General features: G+C 37.8%; 8 non-coding genes across 8 annotated transcripts; all 8 read left to right on the top strand.

Annotated features, from left to right (window-relative positions):
- Positions 1-650: 650 nt before the first annotated feature.
- trnac-gca (transfer RNA cysteine (anticodon GCA)) lies at positions 651-722 on the top strand. Its single transcript has one exon. It is a non-coding gene; the product is annotated as a tRNA-Cys (tRNA).
- Positions 723-2032: 1310 nt separating this feature from the next.
- On the top strand, positions 2033-2104 carry trnac-gca (transfer RNA cysteine (anticodon GCA)). The gene has a single exon. It is a non-coding gene; the product is annotated as a tRNA-Cys (tRNA).
- A 1311-nt stretch (positions 2105-3415) lies between these two features.
- On the top strand, positions 3416-3487 carry trnac-gca (transfer RNA cysteine (anticodon GCA)). The gene has a single exon. It is a non-coding gene; the product is annotated as a tRNA-Cys (tRNA).
- A 1311-nt stretch (positions 3488-4798) lies between these two features.
- trnac-gca (transfer RNA cysteine (anticodon GCA)) lies at positions 4799-4870 on the top strand. The gene has a single exon. It is a non-coding gene; the product is annotated as a tRNA-Cys (tRNA).
- A 1311-nt stretch (positions 4871-6181) lies between these two features.
- Positions 6182-6253, top strand: trnac-gca (transfer RNA cysteine (anticodon GCA)). The gene has a single exon. It is a non-coding gene; the product is annotated as a tRNA-Cys (tRNA).
- A 1310-nt stretch (positions 6254-7563) lies between these two features.
- trnac-gca (transfer RNA cysteine (anticodon GCA)) lies at positions 7564-7635 on the top strand. Its single transcript has one exon. It is a non-coding gene; the product is annotated as a tRNA-Cys (tRNA).
- Positions 7636-8944: 1309 nt separating this feature from the next.
- trnac-gca (transfer RNA cysteine (anticodon GCA)) lies at positions 8945-9016 on the top strand. The gene has a single exon. It is a non-coding gene; the product is annotated as a tRNA-Cys (tRNA).
- A 1309-nt stretch (positions 9017-10325) lies between these two features.
- Positions 10326-10397, top strand: trnac-gca (transfer RNA cysteine (anticodon GCA)). Its single transcript has one exon. It is a non-coding gene; the product is annotated as a tRNA-Cys (tRNA).
- Positions 10398-11516: the final 1119 nt, after the last annotated feature.

Here is an 11516-nt window from a genome sequence, read left to right as displayed (position 1 = left end):
CGGAAAAATGTGAATACCTGCCATTGCAGATATCTTGTCACATTTTCTTCTCTTTTTCAGATTAAAAGATGTAATGTGCATTCTGTGAAAATATATTTCTTTGGGGTACCCAGCGATTGCTTTCTTGGTATCCTTAGCTTCCTCAGCTTTGAAGTATGTTCATGGAATTTCTTAGTGGTAGAGTATTTGATTTTGGTTCAAGAGGTTTCCAGTTTAACCATTGGTGCTCCCTAGTGTCTGAGGTGAAGTGCTTTTTAAAAAAATATTCTACTGCCATCCAACAAGCAACTTTAATGCATTTACATCACATTCCCAAAAAAGACCAGTAACTTCAGAGTCAGTAATCATATTTCCCTTTCTTAATTTGATCAAGTTCAAGACTCAGTAGGGGATGATGTCCACATGACAGTGAATGTGAATACAACTCTTTACAGCATGTTAGCTCAGTGGCAGACCATTTGATTCTGGAATAAAATGTTCAAATTCAATCTTTTCTTTGACTGATGATTCTGAGGTTACTACTGCATAATTGCATGCTATCTCAATGCAATCTTGACAATCCCTTTGGCTGCTTGACATTGGAACATGCACTTGGGCACCCAAGTACTGCTTTTGTGGTCAATTGAGTGACCTCAGAGATAGCTTTCAATGGGGCTATAGCTCAGTGGTAGAGCATTTGACTGCAGATCAAAAGGTCCCCAGTTCAACTCTGGGTGCCCCCTTGTGTCTGCAATGATTTCTTATTTCTAAAAATATCATGTATTGCCATGCAACTTTAGTGCATTTATATCACATTCAAAAAAATTCCAGTAACTTCATTATCAGTAAGCATATTGCATTTTTTTAAATTTGATCAAGTTCAGGACTCTGTAAGGGATGATGTGCTCATGGGAGTATAAACGTACAAAGCCCTTAACAGGACGTGAGATCAGTGAAAGATCATTTGATTCAGGAATAAGATGTTCCCAAGCAATCTTTACTTTGATTGGAAATCCAGAGGTCACTACTGCATAATTGGTTGCTAATTCATCAAAATCTTCAGAATGCTATTGGTTGCTTGACTTTGGAAAATTTGCTTGACAAAACGTTTGCAATTACAGTGCACCCTAAGGAAAACATGCAATAACTTAGATGTCAAATATAGAGATCTTCTGCTATTTTAATACGTTTACACAATTGTCACCACTAAATAAGCCCTGGTGTGTTGAAAAAATCAATCCTGAACACAGCTCTTAAAAGAATTATAGCCCAGTGGTCATAAATGCTGTCTGCAGATGAGCAGGTCAATTCTGGGTGCTCACTTGTAGCAAGAGTGAGATAGCCTGGTCCTCCTTGACATTTCGGTATGCACTACGCAACTTTTACTCACTGATAGTATCAACTCGGAAAAATGTGAATACCTGCCATTGCAGATATCTTGTCACATTTTCTTCTCTTTTTCAGATTAAAAGATGTAATGTGCATTCTGTGAAAATATATTTCTTTGGGGTACCCAGCGATTGCTTTCTTGGTATCCTGAGCTTCCTCAGCTTTGAAGTATGTTCATGGAATTTCTTAGTGGTAGAGTATTTGATTTTGGTTCAAGAGGTCTCCAGTTTAACTATTGGTGCTCCCTAGTGTCTGAGGTGAAGTGCTTTTTAAAAAAATATTCTACTGCCATCCAATACGTAACTTTAATGCATTTACATCACATTCCCAAAAAGACCAGTAACTTCAGAGTCAGTAATCATATTTCCCTTTCTTAATTTGATCAAGTTCAAGACTCAGTAGGGGATGATGTCCACATGACAGTGAATGTGAATACAACTCATTACAGCATGTTAGCTCAGTGGCAGATAATTTGATTCTGGAATGAAATGTTCAAATACAATCTTTTCTTTGACTGATGATCCTGAGGTTACTACTGCATAATTGGATGCTATCTCAATGCAATCTTGACAATCCCTTTGGCTGCTTGACATTGGAACATGCACTTGGGCACCCAAGTACTGCGTTTGCGGTCAATTGAGTGACCTCAGAAATGGTTTTCAAAGGGGGTATAGCTCAGTGGTAGAGCATTTGACTGCAGATCAAGAGGTCCCCAGTTCAACTGTGGGTGCCCCCTTGTGGCTCCAATGGTTTCTTATTTCTAAAAATATCATGTATTGCCATGCAACTTTAGTGCATTTATATAACATTCAAAAAAATTCCAGTAACTTCAGTGTCAGTAAGCATATTGCATTTTTTAAAATTTGATCAAGTTCAGGACTATGTAAGGGATGATGTGCTCATGGGAGTATAAACGTACAAAGCCCTTAACAGGACGTGAGATCAGTGAAAGATCATTTGATTCAGGAATAAGATGTTCCCAAGCAATCTTTACTTTGATTCGAAATCCAGAGGTCACTACTGCATAATTGGTTGCTATTTCATCAAAATCTTCAGAATGCTATTGGTTGCTTGACTTTGGAAAATTTTCTTGACAAAACGTTTGCAATTACAGTGCACCCTAAGGAAAACATGCAATAACTTAGATGTCAAATATAGATATCTTCTGCTATTTTAATACGTTTACACAATTGTCACCACTGAATAAGCCCTGGTGTGTTGAAAAAATCAATCCTGAACACAGCTCTTAAAAGAATTATAGCCCAGTGGTCATAAATGCTGTCTGCAGATGAGCAGGTCAATTCTGGGTGCTCAGTTGTAGCAAGAGTGAGATAGCCTGGTCCTCCTTGACATTTCGGTATGCACTATGCAACTTTTACTCACTGATAGTATCAACTCGGAAAAATTTGAATACCTGCCATTGCAGATATCTTGTCACATTTTCTTCTCTTTTTCAGATTAAAAGATGTAATGTGCATTCTGTGAAAATATATTTCTTTGGGGTACCCAGCGATTGCTTTCTTGGTATCCTGAGCTTCCTCAGCTTTGAAGTATGTTCATGGAATTTCTTAGTGGTAGAGTATTTGATTTTGGTTCAAGAGGTTTCCAGTTTAACTATTGGTGCTCCCTAGTGTCTGAGGTGAAGTGCTTTTTAAAAAAAATATTCTACTGCCATCCAACAAGCAACTTTAATGCATTTACATCACATTCCCAAAAAGACCAGTAACTTCAGAGTCAGTAATCATATTTCCCTTTCTTAATTTGATCAAGTTCAAGACTCAGTAGGGGATGATGTCCACATGACAGTGAATGTGAATACAACTCTTTACAGCATGTTAGCTCAGTGGCAGACAATTTGATTCTGGAATAAAATGTTCAAATTCAATCTTTTCTTTGACTGATGATTCTGAGGTTACTACTGCATAATTGCATGCTATCTCAATGCAATCTTGACAATCCCTTTGGCTGCTTGACATTGGAACATGCACTTGGGCACCCAAGTACTGCGTTTCCGGTCAATTGAGTGACCTCAGAAATGGTGTTCAATGGGGGTATAGCTCAGTGGTAGAGCATTTGACTGCAGATCAAGAGGTCCCCAGTTCAACTCTGGGTGCCCCCTTGTGTCTGCAATGATTTCTTATTTCTAAAAATATCATGTATTTCAATGCAACTTTAGTGCATTTATATAACATTCAAAAAAATTCCAGTAACTTCAGTGTCAGTAAGCATATTGCATTTTTTTAAATTTGATCAAGTTCAGGACTCTGTAAGGGATGATGTGCTCATGGGAGTATAAACGTACAAAGCCCTTAACAGGACGTGAGATCAGTGAAAGATCATTTGATTCAGGAATAAGATGTTCCCAAGCAATCTTTACTTTGATTGGAAATCCAGAGGTCACTACTGCATAATTGGTTGCTATTTCATCAAAATCTTCAGAATGCTATTGGTTGCTTGACTTTGGAAAATTTGCTTGAGAAAACGTTTGCAATTACAGTGCACCCTAAGGAAAACATGCAATAACTTAGATGTCAAATATAGATATCTTCTGCTATTTTAATACGTTTACACAATTGTCACCACTAAATAAGCCCTGGTGTGTTGAAAAAATCAATCCTGAACACAGCTCTTAAAAGAATTATAGCCCAGTGGTCATAAATGCAGTCTGCAGATGAGCAGGTCAATTCTGGGTGCTCAGTTGTAGCAAGAGTGAGATAGCCTGGTCCTCCTTGACATTTCGGTATGCACTATGCAACTTTTACTCACTGATAGTTTCAACTCGGAAAAATTTGAATACCTGCCATTGCAGATATCTTGTCACATTTTCTTCTCTTTTTCAGATTAAAAGATGTAATGTGCATTCTGTGAAAATATATTTCTTTGGGGTACCCAGCGATTGCTTTCTTGGTATCCTGAGCTTCCTCAGCTTTGAACTATGTTCATGGAATTTCTTAGTGGTAGAGTATTTGATTTTGGTTCAAGAGGTTTCCAGTTTAACTATTGGTGCTCCCTAGTGTCTGAGGTGAAGTGCTTTTTAAAAAAAATATTCTACTGCCATCCAACAAGCAACTTTAATGCATTTACATCACATTCCCAAAAAGACCAGTAACTTCAGAGTCAGTAATCATATTTCCCTTTCTTAATTTGATCAAGTTCAAGACTCAGTAGGGGATGATGTCCACATGACAGTGAATGTGAATACAACTCTTTACAGCATGTTAGCTCAGTGGCAGACAATTTGATTCTGGAATAAAATGTTCAAATTCAATCTTTTCTTTCACTGATGATTCTGAGGTTACTACTGCATAATTGCATGCTATCTCAATGCAATCTTGACAATCACTTTGGCTGCTTGACATTGGAACATGCACTTGGGCACCCAAGTACTGCGTTTGCGGTCAATTGAGTGACCTCAGAAATGGTGTTCAATGGGGGTATAGCTCAGTGGTAGAGCATTTGACTGCAGATCAAGAGGTCCCCAGTTCAACGCTGGGTGCCCCCTTGTGTCTGCAATGATTTCTTATTTCTAAAAATATCATGTATTGCCATGCAACTTTAGTGCATTTATATAACATTCAAAAAAATTCCAGTAACTTCAGTGTCAGTAAGCATATTGCATTTTTTTAAATTTGATCAAGTTCAGGACTCTGTAAGGGATGATGTGCTCATGGGAGTATAAACGTAAAAAGCCCTTAACAGGACGTGAGATCAGTGAAAGATCATTTGATTCAGGAATAAGATGTTCCCAAGCAATCTTTACTTTGATTGGAAATCCAGAGGTCACTACTGCATAATTGGTTGCTATTTCATCAAAATCTTCAGAATGCTATTGGTTGCTTGACTTTGGAAAATTTGCTTGACAAAACGTTTGCAATTACAGTGCACCCTAAGGAAAACATGCAATAACTTAGATGTCAAATATAGATATCTTCTGCTATTTTAATACGTTTACACAATTGTCACCACTGAATAAGCCCTGGTGTGTTGAAAAAATCAATCCTGAACACAGCTCTTAAAAGAATTATAGCCCAGTGGTCATAAATGCTGTCTGCAGATGAGCAGGTCAATTCTGGGTGCTCAGTTGTAGCAAGAGTGAGATAGCCTGGTCCTCCTTGACATTTCGGTATGCACTATGCAACTTTTACTCACTGATAGTATCAACTCGGAAAAATGTGAATACCTGCCATTGCAGATATCTTGTCACATTTTCTTCTCTTTTTCAGATTAAAAGATGTAATGTGCATTCTGTGAAAATATATTTCTTTGTGGTACCCAGCGATTGCTTTCTTGGTATCCTGAGCTTCCTCAGCTTTGAAGTATGTTCATGGAATTTCTTAGTGGTAGAGTATTTGATTTTGGTTCAAGAGGTTTCCAGTTTAACTATTGGTGCTCCCTAGTGTCTGAGGTGAAGTGCTTTTTAAAAAAAATATTCTACTGCCATCCAACAAGCAACTTTAATGCATTTACATCACATTCCCAAAAAGACCAGTAACTTCAGAGTCAGTAATCATATTTCCCTTTCTTAATTTGATCAAGTTCAAGACTCAGTAGGGGATGATGTCCACATGACAGTGAATGTGAATACAACTCTTTACAGCATGTTAGCTCAGTGGCAGACAATTTGATTCTGGAATAAAATGTTCAAATTCAATCTTTTCTTTGACTGATGATTCTGAGGTTACTACTGCATAATTGCATGCTATCTCAATGCAATCTTGACAATCCCTTTGGCTGCTTGACATTGGAACATGCACTTGGGCACCCAAGTACTGCGTTTGCGGTCAATTGAGTGACCTCAGAAATGGTGTTCAATGGGGGTATAGCTCAGTGGTAGAGCATTTGACTGCAGATCAAGAGGTCCCCAGTTCAACTCTGTGTGCCCCTTGTGGCTCCAATGATTTCTTATTTCTAAAAATATCATGTATTGCCATGCAACTTTAGTGCATTTATATAACATTCAAAAAAATTCCAGTAACTTCAGTGTCAGTAAGCATATTGCATTTTTATAAATTTGATCAAGTTCAGGACTCTGTAAGGGATGATGTGCTCATGGGAGTATAAACGTACAAAGCCCTTAACAGGACGTGAGATCAGTGAAAGATCATTTGATTCAGGAATAAGATGTTCCAATGCAATCTTTGCTTTGATTGGAAATCCAGAGGTCACTACTGCATAATTGGTTGCTATTTCATCAAAATCTTCAGAATGCTATTGGTTGCTTGACTTTGGAAAATTTGCTTGACAAAACGTTTGCAATTACAGTGCACCCTAAGGAAAACATGCAATAACTTAGATGTGAAATATAGATATCTTCTGCTATTTTAATACGTTTACACAATTGTCACCACTGAATAAGCCCTGGTGTGTTGAAAAAATCAATCCTGAACACAGCTCTTAAAAGAATTATAGCCCAGTGGTCATAAATGCTGTCTGCAGATGAGCAGGTCAATTCTGGGTGCTCAGTTGTAGCAAGAGTGAGATAGCCTGGTCCTCCTTGACATTTCGGTATGCACTATGCAACTTTTACTCACTGATAGTATCAACTCGGAAAAATGTGAATACCTGCCATTGCAGATATCTTGTCACATTTTCTTCTCTTTTTCAGATTAAAAGATGTAATGTGCATTCTGTGAAAATATATTTCTTTGTGGTACCCAGCGATTGCTTTCTTGGTATCCTGAGCTTCCTCAGCTTTGAAGTATGTTCATGGAATTTCTTAGTGGTAGAGTATTTGATTTTGGTTCAAGAGGTTTCCAGTTTAACTATTGGTGCTCCCTAGTGTCTGAGGTGAAGTGCTTTTTAAAAAAAATATTCTACTGCCATCCAACAAGCAACTTTAATGCATTTACATCACATTCCCAAAAAGACCAGTAACTTCAGAGTCAGTAATCATATTTCCCTTTCTTAATTTGATCAAGTTCAAGACTCAGTAGGGGATGATGTCCACATGACAGTGAATGTGAATACAACTCTTTACAGCATGTTAGCTCAGTGGCAGACAATTTGATTCTGGAATAAAATGTTCAAATTCAATCTTTTCTTTGACTGATGATTCTGAGGTTACTACTGCATAATTGCATGCTATCTCAATGCAATCTTGACAATCCCTTTGGCTGCTTGACATTGGAACATGCACTTGGGCACCCAAGTACTGCGTTTGCGGTCAATTGAGTGACCTCAGAAATGGTGTTCAATGGGGGTATAGCTCAGTGGTAGAGCATTTGACTGCAGATCAAGAGGTCCCCAGTTCAACTCTGTGTGCCCCTTGTGGCTCCAATGATTTCTTATTTCTAAAAATATCATGTATTGCCATGCAACTTTAGTGCATTTATATAACATTCAAAAAAATTCCAGTAACTTCAGTGTCAGTAAGCATATTGCATTTTTATAAATTTGATCAAGTTCAGGACTCTGTAAGGGATGATGTGCTCATGGGAGTATAAACGTACAAAGCCCTTAACAGGACGTGAGATCAGTGAAAGATCATTTGATTCAGGAATAAGATGTTCCAATGCAATCTTTGCTTTGATTGGAAATCCAGAGGTCACTACTGCATAATTGGTTGCTATTTCATCAAAATCTTCAGAATGCTATTGGTTGCTTGACTTTGGAAAATTTGCTTGAGAAAACGTTTGCAATTACAGTGCACCCTAAGGAAAACATGCAATAACTTAGATGTCAAATATAGATATCTTCTGCTATTTTAATACGTTTACACAATTGTCACCACTGAATAAGCCCTGGTGTTTTGAAAAAATCAATCCTGAACACAGCTCTTAAAAGAATTATAGCCCAGTGGTCATAAATGCTGTCTGCAGATGAGCAGGTCAATTCTGGGTGCTCAGTTGTAGCAAGAGTGAGATAGCCTGGTCCTCCTTGACATTTCGGTATGCACTATGCAACTTTTACTCACTGATAGTATCAACTCGGAAAAATTTGAATACCTGCCATTGCAGATATCTTGTCACATTTTCTTCTCTTTTTCAGATTAAAAGATGTAATGTGCATTCTGTGAAAATATATTTCTTTGGGGTACCCAGCGATTGCTTTCTTGGTATCCTGAGCTTCCTCAGCTTTGAAGTATGCTCATGGAATTTCTTAGTGGTAGAGTATTTCATTTTGGTTCAAGAGGTTTCCAGTTTAACCATTGGTGCTCCCTAGTGTCTGAGGTGAAGTGCTTTTTAAAAAAATATTCTACTGCCATCCAACAAGCAACTTTTATGCATTTACATCACATTCCCAAAAAGACCAGTAACTTCAGAGTCAGTAATCATATTTCCCTTTCTTAATTTGATCAAGTTCAAGACTCAGTAGGGGATGATGTCCACATGACAGTGAATGTGAATACAACTCTTTACAGCATGTTAGCTTAGTGGCAGATAATTTGATTCTGGAATAAAATGTTCAAATTCAATCTTTTCTTTGACTGATGATTCTGAGGTTACTACTGCATAATTGCATGCTATCTCAATGCAATCTTGACAATCCCTTTGGCTGCTTGACATTGGAACATGCACCTGGGCACCCAAGTACTGCTTTTGCGGTCAATTGAGTGACCTCAGAGATGGCTTTCAATGGGGGTATAGCTCAGTGGTAGAGCATTTGACTGCAGATCAAGAGGTCCCCAGTTCAACTCTGGGTGCCCCCTTGTGTCTGCAATGATTTCTTATTTCTAAAAATATCATGTATTGCCATGCAACTTTAGTGCATTTATATAACATTCAAAAAAATTCCAGTAACTTCAGTGTCAGTAAGCATATTCCATTTTTTAAATTTGATCAAGTTCAGGACTCTGTAAGGGATGATGTGCTCATGGGAGTATAAACGTACAAAGCCCTTAACAGGACGTGAGATCAGTGAAAGATCATTTGATTCAGGAATAAGATGTTCCAATGCAATCTTTGCTTTGATTGGAAATCCAGAGGTCACTACTGCATAATTGGTTGCTATTTCATCAAAATCTTCAGAATGCTATTGGTTGCTTGACTTTGGAAAATTTGCTTGAGAAAACGTTTGCAATTACAGTGCACCCTAAGGAAAACATGCAATAACTTAGATGTCAAATATAGATATCTTCTGCTATTTTAATACGTTTACACAATTGTCACCACTGAATAAGCCCTGGTGTGTTGAAAAAATCAATCCTGAATACAGCTCTTAAAAGAATTATAGCCCAGTGGTCATAAATGCTGTCTGCAGATGAGCAGGTCAATTCTGGGTGCTCAGTTGTAGCAAGAGTGAGATAGCCTGGTCCTCCTTGACATTTCGGTATGCACTATGCAACTTTTACTCACTGATAGTATCAACTCGGAAAAATGGGAATACCTGCCATTGCAGATATCTTGTCACATTTTCTTCTCTTTTTCAGATTAAAAGATGTAATGTGCATTCTGTGAAAATATATTTCTTTGGGGTACCCAGCGATTGCTTTCTTGGTATCCTGAGCTTCCTCAGCTTTGAAGTATGTTCATGGAATTTCTTAGTGGTAGAGTATTTGATTTTGGTTCAAGAGGTCTCCAGTTTAACTATTGGTGCTCCCTAGTGTCTGAGGTGAAGTGCTTTTTAAAAAAATATTCTACTGCCATCCAACACGTAACTTTAATGCATTTACATCACATTCCCAAAAAGACCAGTAACTTCAGAGTCAGTAAACATATTTCCCTTTCTTAATTTGATCAAGTTCAAGACTCAGTAGGGGATGATGTCCACATGACAGTGAATGTGAATACAACTCATTACAGCATGTTAGCTCAGTGGCAGATAATTTGATTCTGGAATAAAATGTTCAAATTCAATCTTTTCTTTGACTGATGATTCTGAGGTTACTACTGCATAATTGCATGCTATCTCAATGCAATCTTGACAATCCCTTTGGCTGCTTGACATTGGAACATGCACTTGGGCACCCAAGTACTGCGTTTGCGGTCAATTGAGTGACCTCAGAAATGGTGTTCAATGGGGGTATAGCTCAGTGGTAGAGCATTTGACTGCAGATCAAGAGGTCCCCAGTTCAACTCTGTGTGCCCTCTTGTGGCTCCAATGATTTCTTATTTCTAAAAATATCATGTATTGCCATGCAACTTTAGTGCATTTATATAACATTCAAAAAAATTCCAGTAACTTCAGTGTCAGTAAGCATATTGCATTTTTTAAAATTTGATCAAGTTCAGGACTATGTAAGGGATGATGTGCTCATGGGAGTATAAACGTACAAAGCCCTTAACAGGACGTGAGATCAGTGAAAGATCATTTGATTCAGGAATAAGATGTTCCAATGCAATCTTTGCTTTGATTGGAAATCCAGAGGTCACTACTGCATAATTGGTTGCTATTTCATCAAAATCTTCAGAATGCTATTGGTTGCTTGACTTTGGAAAATTTGCTTGAGAAAACGTTTGCAATTACAGTGCACCCTAAGGAAAACATGCAATAACTTAGATGTCAAATATAGATATCTTCTGCTATTTTAATACGTTTACACAATTGTCACCACTAAATAAGCCCTGGTGTGTTGAAAAAATCAATCCTGAACACAGCTCTTAAAAGAATTATAGCCCAATGGTCATAAATGCTGTCTGCAGATGAGCAGGTCAATTCTGGGTGCTCAGTTGTAGCAAGAGTGAGATAGCCTGGTCCTCCTTGACATTTCGGTATGCACTACGCAACTTTTACTCACTGATAGTATCAACTCGGAAAAATGTGAATACCTGCCATTGCAGATATCTTGTCACATTTTCTTCTCTTTTTCAGATTAAAAGATGTAATGGGCATTCTGTGAAAATATATTTCTTTGGGGTACCCAGCGATTGCTTTCTTCGTATCCTGAGCTTCCTCAGCTTTGAAGTATGTTCATGGAATTTCTTAGTGGTAGAGTATTTGATTTTGGTTCAAGAGGTCTCCAGTTTAACTATTGGTGCTCCCTAGTGTCTGAGGTGAAGTGCTTTTTAAAAAAATATTCTACTGCCATCCAACACGTAACTTTAATGCATTTACATCACATTCCCAAAAAGACCAGTAACTTCAGAGTCAGTAATCATATTTCCCTTTCTTAATTTGATCAAGTTCAAGACTCAGTAGGGGATGATGTCCACATGACAGTGAATGTGAATACAACTCTTTACAGCATGTTAGCTCAGTGGCAGACAATT

The sequence above is a fragment of the Electrophorus electricus genome, chromosome 7 (genome assembly GCF_041902795.1).
Source record: "Electrophorus electricus isolate QZ-2024a chromosome 7, ASM4190279v1, whole genome shotgun sequence".
In the NCBI taxonomy this organism is placed as follows: domain Eukaryota; kingdom Metazoa; phylum Chordata; class Actinopteri; order Gymnotiformes; family Gymnotidae; genus Electrophorus; species Electrophorus electricus.
This window is presented reverse-complemented; position numbering and strand designations above follow the sequence as displayed.